Genomic DNA, 10,884 nt, shown 5'->3' with positions numbered 1-10,884 from the left:
ACTCAATTTTTGAGGTGGAAAGAACTTTGCCAAGAAGGCATTGACTAGCTTTTCCCAAGAGTCCAGGCTTTCTTTAGGTTGGGAATCCAACCATGTTCTAGCTCTGTCTCTTACAGCAAAAGGGAATAGCATCAGTCTATAGACCTCAGGGTCAACCCCATTAGTCTTGACAATGTCACAGATTTGCAAGAACTCAGCTAAAAACTGATGAGGATCTTCCAATGGAAGTCCATGGAACTTGCAATTCTGTTGCATTAGAGAAACTAATTGAGGCTTAAGCTCAAAGTTGTTTGCTCCAATGGCAGGGATAGAGATGCTTCTCCCATAGAAGTCGGGAGTAGGTGCAGTAAAGTCACCCAGCACCTTCCTTGCATTGTTGGCATTGTTGTTATTTTCGGCTGCCATGTGTTCTTCTTCCTTGAAGAATTCGGTCAGGTGCTCTAAAGAGAGTTGTGCTTTGGCTTCTCTTAGCTTTCTCTTCAAGGTCCTTTCAGGTTCAGGATCAGCCTCAACAAGAATGCCTTTGTCTTTGCTCCTGCTCATAAGAAAGAGAAGAGAACAAGAAAATGTGGAATCCTCTATGTCACAGTATAGAGATTCCTTTAGGTGTCAGAGGAAAAGAGGAGTAGAAGACAGAAGTAGAAAATTCGAACTTATCAAAGGAGATGGAGTTCGAATTTTGCATTAAGGGATAGTGTTAGTCCATAAATAGAAGGATGTAAGAAGAAGGGAGGTGATTTTCGAAAATTAAGTCAAAGATTTTGAAAACATTTTTGAAAAGCATTACTAAATTTTCGAAAATTAAAAGTGGAAAAGAAATCAAGTGATTTTTGAAAAAGATTTTGAAATTAGAAATCAAAAAGATTTGATTGAAAACTATTTTGAAAAAGATGTGATTAAAAAGATTTGATTGAAAAGTTATGGTTTTAAAAAGATATGATTGAAAAGATATGATTTGAAAACAATTTTAAAAAGATTTGATTTTAAAAATTAATGACTTGCCTAACAAGAAAAGATATGATTCAAACATTAAACCTTTCTCAACAGAAAAGGCAACATACTTAAAATGTTCAATCAAATCATTAATTGTTAGTAAGTATCTTTGAAAAAGGAAAGAAATTGATTTTGAAAACATTTGATTGAAAAGATATGATTTGAAAAAGATTTGATTTTGAAAAACTTTGAAAACTTGAAAAAAATTGATTTGAAAACAAAATCCTCCCCCTTGTGCCATCCTGGCGTTAAACGCCCAGAATGGTGCACATTCTGGCGTTTAACGCCCAATGCACTACCTTTTTGGGCGTTAAACGCCCAACCAGGCACCCTGGCTGGCGTTTAAATGCCAGTCTGTCCTTCTTCACTGGGCGTTTTGAACGCCCAGCTTTTTCTGTGCAATTCCTCTGCTGTATGTTCTGAATCTTCAATTCTCTATATTATTGACTTGAAAAGACACAAATTAAAAATATTTTTGGATTTTTAATAATAAGGAATAAATAAAAAATGCAACAAGAATCAAATAACAATGCATGCAAGACACCAAACTTAGCAGTTTGTATACTACTGACACTATATGAGACACATAAACACTCAAGTCAAAAGAATTTAAAGATCAGAGCACGAAAATCATCAAGAATTACTTGAAGATCCTTAAGACACATGAATGAATGCATGCAATTGACACCAAACTTAAGATGAGACACTAGACTCAAACAAGAAATTTTTGGATTTTATGATTTTGTAATTTTTTTTGTGTTTTTCGAAAATTGAGTGGAAAAAGGTATCAAAATTCTTAATGAGAATTCCAGGAATCATGCAATGTTAGTCTAAAGCTTTAGTCTAAAGAAATTAGACATGGCCGGCCAAGCTTCAGCAGAACATTACATTCAAGAGCTAAATTGATGAAGATCAATCAGCTTTGGTGATGATAAGAATATAACATTGAAACACTAGAATTCATTCTTAAGAATTCTGAAGAAAAAAATACCTAATCTAAGCAACAAGATGAACCATCAGTTGTCCAAACTGAACAATCCCTGGCAATAACGCCAAAAAATTGGTGTTGTTACCGGATCTTGGCACTGATGTTACCAAAAGCTTGCTCAAAACTTGAACAATCCCCGGCAACGGCGCCAAAAACTTGGTGCGCGAAATTGTGAACAATACTTTTTCACAACTCTCATAATCCCCGGTCATGAACCCCAAAAACTTGGTGGCTCAATACCATGCCATTACACAACTAACCAGCAAGTGCACTGGGTCGTCCAAGTAATAAACCTTACGCGAGTAAGGGTCGATCCCACGGAGATTGTTAGTATTGAAGCAAGCTATGGTCATCTTGTAAATCTTAGTCAGGCAAACTCAAATGTATATGGTGATGAACGAAAATAACACAAAGATAAAGATAGAGGTACTTATGTAATTCATTGGTAGGAACTTCAGATAAGCGCATGAAGATGCCTTCCCTTCCGTCTCTCTGCTTTCCTACTGTCTTCATCCAATCCTTCTTACTCCTTTCCATGGCAAGCTTAAGCAAGGGTTTCACCATTGTCAGTGGCTACCTCCCATCCTCTCAGTGAAAGCGATTGCATATGCTCTGTCACAGCATAGCGGAATTCATCTGTCGGTTCTCAATCAGGCCAGAATAGAATCCAGTGATTCTTTTGCGTCTGTCACTAACGCCCCGCCCTCAGGAGTTTGAAGCACGTCACAGTCATTCAATCATTGAATCCTACTCAGAATACCACAGACAAGGTTAGACCTTCCGGATTCTCTTGAATGCCGCCATCAGTTCTCGCCTATACCACGAAGATTCCAGTTAAAGAATCCAAGAGATATTCACTAGAGCCTTGGTTGCTTGTAGAACAGAAGTGGTTGTCAGTCACCTTGTTCATAGGTGAGAATGATAATGAGTGTCACGGATCATCACATTCATCAAGTTGAAGAACAAGTGATATCTTAGAACAAGAACAAGCGGAATTGAATGGAAGAACAATAGTAATTGCATTAATACTCGAGGTACAGCAGAGCTCCACACCTTAATCTATGGTGTGTAGAAGCTCCACCGTTGAAAATACATAAAAACAAAAGTGATCATTGGTTTCGGCCCCAGAGAGGGAACCAGAAGAACCAAGATGAAAATACAATAGTAAAAGGTCCTATATAGAGAGAACTAGTAGCCTAGGGTGTACAGAGATGAGTAAATGACATAAAAATCCACTTCCGGGCCCACTTGGTGTGTGCTTGGGCTGAGCATTGATGCATTTTCGTGTAGAGACTCTCCTTGGAGTTAAACGCCAGCTTTTATGCCAGTTTGGGCGTTTAACTCCCATTTTGGTGCCAGTTCCGGCGTTTAACGCTGGGATTTCTGAGGGTGACTTTGAACGCCAGTTTGGGCCATCAAATCTTGGGCAAAGTATGGACTATCATATATTGCTGGAAAGCCCAGGATGTCTACTTTCCAATGCCGTTGAGAGCGCGCCAATTGGGCTTCTGTAGCTCCAGAAAATCCACTTCGAGGGCAGGGAGGTCAGAATCTAACAGCATCTGCAGTCCTTTTCAGTCTCTGAATCAGATTTTTGCTCAGGTCCCTCAATTTCAGCCAGAAAATACCTGAAATCACAGAAAAACACACAAACTCATAGTAAAGTCCAGAAAAGTGAATTTTAACTAAAAACTAATAAAAATATACTAAAAACTAACTAAATCCTACTGAAAACATACTAAAAACAATGCCAAAAAGCGTATAAATTATCCGCTCATCAGACACACAAGACAGCTCTTGGGTGGTCCATAAGTGATCTTAAGGGCATTAGCCCAGCTAGATGCATGCACAAGATCCTATTGGAGGATAATGCCAAACCAGTGGTTCAACCGCAGAGGAGGCTAAATCCTGCCATGAAGGAGGTGGTGCAGAAAGAGGTCACTAAATTACTAGAGGCTGGGATTATTTATCCTATTTCTGATAGCCCCTGGGTGAGCCCTGTCCAAGTTGTTCCCAAAAAGGGAGGCATGACAGTGGTTCATAATGAAAAAAATGAACTGGTTCCTACAAGGACAGTCACAGGATGGCGCATGTGTATTGATTACAGAAGGCTCAATACAGCCACCAGAAAGGATCATTTTCCTTTACCATTCATAGACCAAATGCTAGAAAGACTAGCTGGCCATGATTACTACTGCTTTTTGGATGGCTATTCAGGCTACAACCAAATTGCAGTAGATCCTCAGGACCAAGAGAAAACAGCATTCACTTGCCCTTCTGGCGTGTTTGCCTACAGGAGGATGCCTTTTGGTCTGTGCAATGCACCTGCAACCTTTCAGAGGTGCATGCTCTCTATCTTCTCAGATATGGTAGAGAAATTTCTGGAAGTCTTCATGGATGACTTTTCAGTATATGGAGACTCATTTAGCTCCTGTCTTAATCACCTAGCACTTGTCTTGAAAAGGTGCCAAGAGACTAACCTAGTTTTAAACTGGGAGAAATGTCACTTTATGGTGACTGAAGGAATAGTCCTTGGGCACAAAATTTCAAGCAGGGGAATAGAGGTGGATAAGGCAAAGGTAGAGGTAATTGAAAAATTACCACCACCTGCCAATGTTAAGGCAATCAGAAGCTTTCTGGGGCATGCAGGATTTTACAGAAGGTTTATAAAGGATTTTTCGAAAATTGCAAAACCTTTGAGTAACCTGTTAGCTGCTAACACACCATTTGTGTTTGACACACAGTGTCTGCAGGCATTTGAGACCCTGAAAGCTAAGTTGGTCACAGCACTAGTCATCTCTGCACCAGATTGGACATTGCCATTTGAATTAATGTGTGATGCCAGTGACCATGCCATTGGTGCAGTGTTGGGACAGAGGCATAACAAGCTTCTGCATGTCATTTACTATGCCAGCCGTGTTCTAAATGACGCACAGAAGAACTACACAACCACAGAAAAAGAGTTACTTGCAGTGGTCTATGCCATTGATAAGTTTAGATCCTATCTAGTGGGGTCCAAAGTGGTTGTGTACACTGACCATGCTGCTCTTAAATACTTACTCACAAAGCAGGATTCAAAACCCAGGCTTATAAGATGGGTGTTGCTTCTGCAAGAGTTTGATATAGAAATAAGAGACAAAAAAGGGACAGAGAACCAAGTAGCTGATCATCTGTCCCGAATAGAACCAGTAGCTGGGGCATCCCTCCCTTCTACTGAGATTTCTGAGACTTTCCCAGATGAGCAACTCTTTGCCATTCAGGAAGCTCCATGGTTTGCAGATATTGCAAATTATAAAGCTGTGAGGTTCATACCCAAGGAGTACAGCTACGTGCAAAGAAAGAAATTAATTTCAGATGCCAAGTACTACCTCTGGGATGAACCATATCTCTTTAAGAGATGTGCTGACGGAGTGATCCGCAGATGTGTACCCAGAGAAGAAGCACAAAGGATCCTATGGCACTGCCATGGATCACAATATGGAGGACATTTTGGAAGTGAGCGAACAGCCACTAAAGTCCTCCAATGTGGCTTCTACTGGCCTACTCTCTATAGAGATTCCCGAGAGTTTGTGCGTAACTGTGACAGTTGCCAAAGAGCTGGTAACCTGCCTCATGGATATGCCATGCCTCAACAAGGGATATTAGAGATAGAATTGTTTGATGTATGGGGAATTGACTTCATGGGGCCATTCCCACCATCATACTCAAACACTTACATTCTGGTGGCAGTGGACTATGTATCTAAGTGGGTAGAAGCAATTGCTACACCCACTAATGATACCCAGACCGTACTGAAATTCCTCCAGAAAAATATTTTCAGCAGGTTTGGCATTCCCAGAGTGCTAATCAGTGACGGGGGCACTCATTTCTGCAATAAACAGCTACACCTTGCTATGGTTAGATATGGAATTAGCCACAAAGTGGCAACTCCGTATCATCCACAGACAAATGGGCAAGCTGAGGTCTCTAACAGAGAGCTAAAAAGAATCCTGGAACGGACTGTGATAGCCCGAAGAAAGGATTGGGCAAAGAGCTTAGATGATGCTCTGTGGGCATACAGAACAGCATTCAAGACTCCTATAGGAACCTCCCCATACCAACTGGTGTATGGGAAGGCCTGTCATTTGCCTGTGGAACTGGAACATAAAGCCTATTGGGCAACCAGATTCCTAAACATGGATGCACAGTTAGCTGGTGAAAAAAGATTGCTCCAGCTAAATGAGCTAGAGGAGTTCAGACTCAATGCCTTTGAAAATGCAAAAATCTATAAGGAAAAGGCAAAGAAATGGCATGACAAGAAGTTGTCAACCAGAGTCTTTGAGCCAGGACAAAAAGTTCTGCTCTTTAATTCTAGGCTCAGACTGTTTCCAGGAAAACTCAAATCCCGGTGGAGGGGTCCGTATGTGATTACAGGAGTGTCACCATATGGATATGTTGAGCTTCAGGATATTGATTCTGACAAGAAGTTCATTGTTAATGGACAGAGAATCAAGCATTATCTTGAAGGCAACTTTGAGCAGGAATGCTCAAAACTGAGACTTGAGTGATTCTCAATGAAAGTCCAGCTAAAGACAGTAAAGAAGCGCTTGCTGGGAGGCAACCCAGTCATTAGTAGGTTGTATGATTTGTTCTTACAGAGGCAAGTATCAAAAATGAAGGAATTCACAGAGTTACAGAAGGATTCAGCTCAAAAAGCAGAGAAAAAGAGCTTACTGGCAAAAAAACGCCAGTAAGGGGCATTTTGGGCGTTAAACACCAGAATGGGTACCATTCTGGGCGTTTAACGCCAGGAATGGTACCATTTTGGGCGTTAAACGCCAGAATGGGCACCATTCTGGGCGTTTAACGCCAGGTGTGCAGCATCCTGGGCGTTCAGAAAAACACCCAGTGCTAAAGGCTTTCTGGCATTTAACGCCAGCCAGGGCACCTGGCTGGGCGTTAAACGCCCAAAAGGGGTGCCAATTGGGCGTTAAACGCCAGAATGGGTGCCATTCTGGGCGTTTAACGCCAGAAAGGTGGGGGGACCATAATTTTGTTTTCAACTCAGATTTTTTCAAACTTTCCTTTTCTTTCCCATATTTTCCTACAAAAACACATTTCAATCTTTCATCATTCACTTTCAAATTTTCAAAATCATTCTTCAAATCTTCCAAATCATTCCCAAATTTTGCTCAAAAACTCACCCTTCTTTCAATTTCTTTCCATATCTCCTCAAATCTCCTTTCAAATTTTTCTTTTTTTCGAAAATCTTTCCCCCCCCCACTCTATAAATAAACGTTTGGCACCCTCTTTCCACCACACCATTCGAATTTCCTCTTCCTCTCTCTCTCTCTCCTCTCTTCTTTCTTTTCTTTTTGCTTGAGGACAAGCAAACCTCTAAGTTTGGTGTGCTTTTCCGTGATCACTAAGCCAAGATTCATCAAGATCATGGCTCCTAAGGGAAAACAAACCAATTTAAGAGGAAAGAAAGAGAATAATCCAAAGAATCTTTGGAATCAAGAGAAGTTCTTAACCAAAGAACATGAAGACCATTATCACAAAATAATGGGTCTGAGGTCAGTGATCCCGGAAGTTAAATTTGATCTGAAAGAAGATGAATATCCGGGGATCCAAGAGCAAATTCGAAATAGAGGATGGGAAGTTCTGACCAATCCTGAAATAAAGGTTGGAAGGAACATGGTTCAGGAATTCTACTCTAATCTGTGGCTAACAGATAAGCAAAGAATGACTGGAACTGCTTACCATACCTACAGAACCATGGTCAGAGGGAAAGTTATGTACTTCCATCTGGACAAAATAAGAGAAATCTTCAAACTACCTCAACTGCAAGATGATCCTGATTCCTTCAATAGGAGGATGGTGAGAGTAGATAAAGGGTTGGATCAAGTTCTAGAGGACATATGCCTCCCTGGGACTAAGTGGATAACCAACTCAAGAGGGGAGACCTCAAGCCAATTGCAAGAGGTTGGCTAGACTTTATTGGGCGTTCCATATTGCCCACTAGCAACCGTTCTGAGGTCACCATCAAGAGAGCAGTGATGATTCATTGCATTATGCTTGGAAAAGAAGTGGAGGTCCATCATGTGATTGCTTGTGAGATCTACACAATTGCAAATAAGAATTCCACTGTAACCAAATTGGCTTACCCAAGCCTGATCTCCTTGCTCTGTAAAGAGGCTGGGGTGAAGATGGAAGCAGATGAATTCATACCCATTGAACGGCCAATCACCAAGAAGTCAATGGAAGGAACAAGAGAAGCAGGGGCGTGAACTCCAAGAGTTGAAACGCCAAAAGCTCTCCTCTCAAGCTGAGGGAGCATCCACTTCTCAAAATCAAGGTTGTTGAGTCCTAACTCTGTGAAAACCTCTATCATTAGGAGCCTATTTTTCGTTCTTATTTTGTTTTCTATTTTTATTTTTCTGTTTGGTTTCATCTTATATCTATTTTTGAGTTTTGTTCTTAATTCATAATTAATAAAATTTAGAGTTTATGCCTTAAAGATATGAATGTCCTATGAATCCATCACCTCTCTTAAATGAAAAATGCTTTAATCACAAAAGAACAAGAAGTACAGGATTTCGAAATTTATCATTGAAACTAGTTGAATTAGCTTGATGTGGTGACAATACTTTTTGCTTTCTGAATGAATGCTTGAACAGTGCATATGTCTCTTGAAATTGTTGTTTTGAGAATGTTAAAAATTGTTGGCTCTTGAAAGAATGAGGAAAAGAGAACTGTTATTGAGGATCTAAAAATCATTGGATTGATTCTTGAAGCAAGAAAAGCAGTGGATACAAAAAAAAAGTAAAAAAAATATTTTCGAAAAAAAAAGAGAAAAGAAAAAGAAAAGAAAGAAATAAAGTTGTGATCCAAGGCAACAAGAGTGTGCTTAAGAACCTTGGACACCTCTAATTGGGGACTTTAGGAAAGCTGAGTCACAATCTGAAAAGGTTCACCCAATTATGTGTCTGTGGCATGTATGTATCCGGTGGTAATACTGGAAGACAGAGTGCTTTGGGCCACAGCCAAGACTCATACACTAGCTATGTTCAAAAATCATATTGCTCAACTAAGAGAATCAATAACACTATCTGAGTTCTGAGTTCTTATAGATGCCAATCATTCTGAACTTCAAGGGATAGAGTGAGATGCCAAAACTGTTCGAAGGCAAAAAGCTACTAGTCCCGCTCATCTAATTGGAGCTATGTTTCCTTGATAATTTGGAGTCTATAGTATATTCTCTTCTTTTTATCCTATTTTGATTTTCAGTTGCTTGGGGACAAGCAACAATTTAAGTTTGGTGTTGTGATGAGCGGATAATTTGTATGCTTTTTGGCATTGTTTTTAGTATGTTTTTAGTATAATCTAGTTAGTTTTTAGTATATTTTTATTAGTTTTTAGCTAAAATTCACTTTTCTGGACTTTACTATGAGTTTGTGTGTTTTTCTGTGATTTCAGGTATTTTCTGGCTGAAATTGAGGGACCTGAGCAAAAATCTGATTCCGAGACCAAAAAGGACTGCAGATGCTGTTGGATTCTGACCTCCCTGCACTCGAAGTGGATTTTCTGGAGCTACAGAAGCCCAATTGGCGCGCTCTCAACGGCGTTGGAAAGTAGACATCCTGGGCTTTCCAGCAATATATGATAGTCCATACTTTGCTCAAGATTTGATGGCCCAAACCGGCGTTAAAAGTCACCTTCAGATTTCCAGCGTTAAACGCCGGAACTGGCACCAAATGGGAGTTAAACGCCCAAACTGGCATAAAAGCTGGCGTTTAACTCCAAGAAGAGTCTCTACACGAAAATGCTTCATTGCTCAGCCCAAGCACACACCAAGTGGCCCGGAAGTGGATTTTTATGTCATCTACTCATCTCTGTACACCTTAGGCTACTAGTTTTCTATAAGTAGGACCTTTTACATTGTATTTTCATCTTTTAATCTTTGGACATCTAGTTCTTAGATCATTGGAGCTGGCCTCACGCCATGCTAGACTTGTTCTTATGTATTTCAACGTGGAGTTTCTACACACCATAGATTAGGTGTGGAGCTCTGCTGTACCTCGAGTATTAATGCAATTACTATTGTTCTTCCATTCAATTCCGCTTGTTCTTTATCCAAGATATCACTTGTTCTTCAACTTGATGAATGTGATGATCCGTGACACTCATCATCATTCTCACCATGAACAGGTGACTGACAACCACTCGTTCTACCGATCAAGTCTAGTGATATCTCTTGGATCTGATGACGATGCATGTTGATCGCTGAGAGTGCTCGTTGACAAACAACCTTCGTGAGATCAGAGTCTTCGTGGTATAGCAAGAACTGATGGCAGCATTCAAGAGAATCCGGAAGGTCTAACCTTGTCTGTGGTATTCTGAGTAGGATTCAATGACTGAATGACTGTGACGTGCTTCAAACTCCTGAGGCGGGGCGTTAGTGACAGACGCAAAAGAATCACTGGATTCTATTCCGGCCTGATTGAGAACCGACAGATGAATTCCGCTATGCTGTGACAGAGCATATGCAATCGCTTTCACTGAGAGGATGGGAGGTAGCCACTGACAACGGTGAAACCCTGCTAAGCTTGCCATGGAAGGAGATAGCGGTTTGATGAAGAAGACAGTAGGAAAGCAGAGATTCAGAAGATGGAGGCATCTCCAAACCTCAACCTATTCTCCATTACTGCAAAACAAGTAATCATTTCATGTTCTTTTGCTTTTCACAATCAATCCTGATAATTTCTGATATCCTGACTAAGATTTACAAGATAACCATAGCTTGCTTCAAGCCGACAATCTCTGTGGGATCGACCCTTGCTCACGCAAGGTATTACTTGGACGACCCAGTACACTTGCTGGTTAGTTGTGCGGGATTGCAAAAAGTGTGATTGCAATTTCGT

Source organism: Arachis hypogaea, chromosome 9 (assembly GCF_003086295.3).
Source record: "Arachis hypogaea cultivar Tifrunner chromosome 9, arahy.Tifrunner.gnm2.J5K5, whole genome shotgun sequence".
Lineage (NCBI taxonomy): Eukaryota > Viridiplantae > Streptophyta > Magnoliopsida > Fabales > Fabaceae > Arachis > Arachis hypogaea.
The sequence above is the reverse complement of the archived record's forward strand: the minus strand, read 5'-3'. Positions refer to the sequence as shown.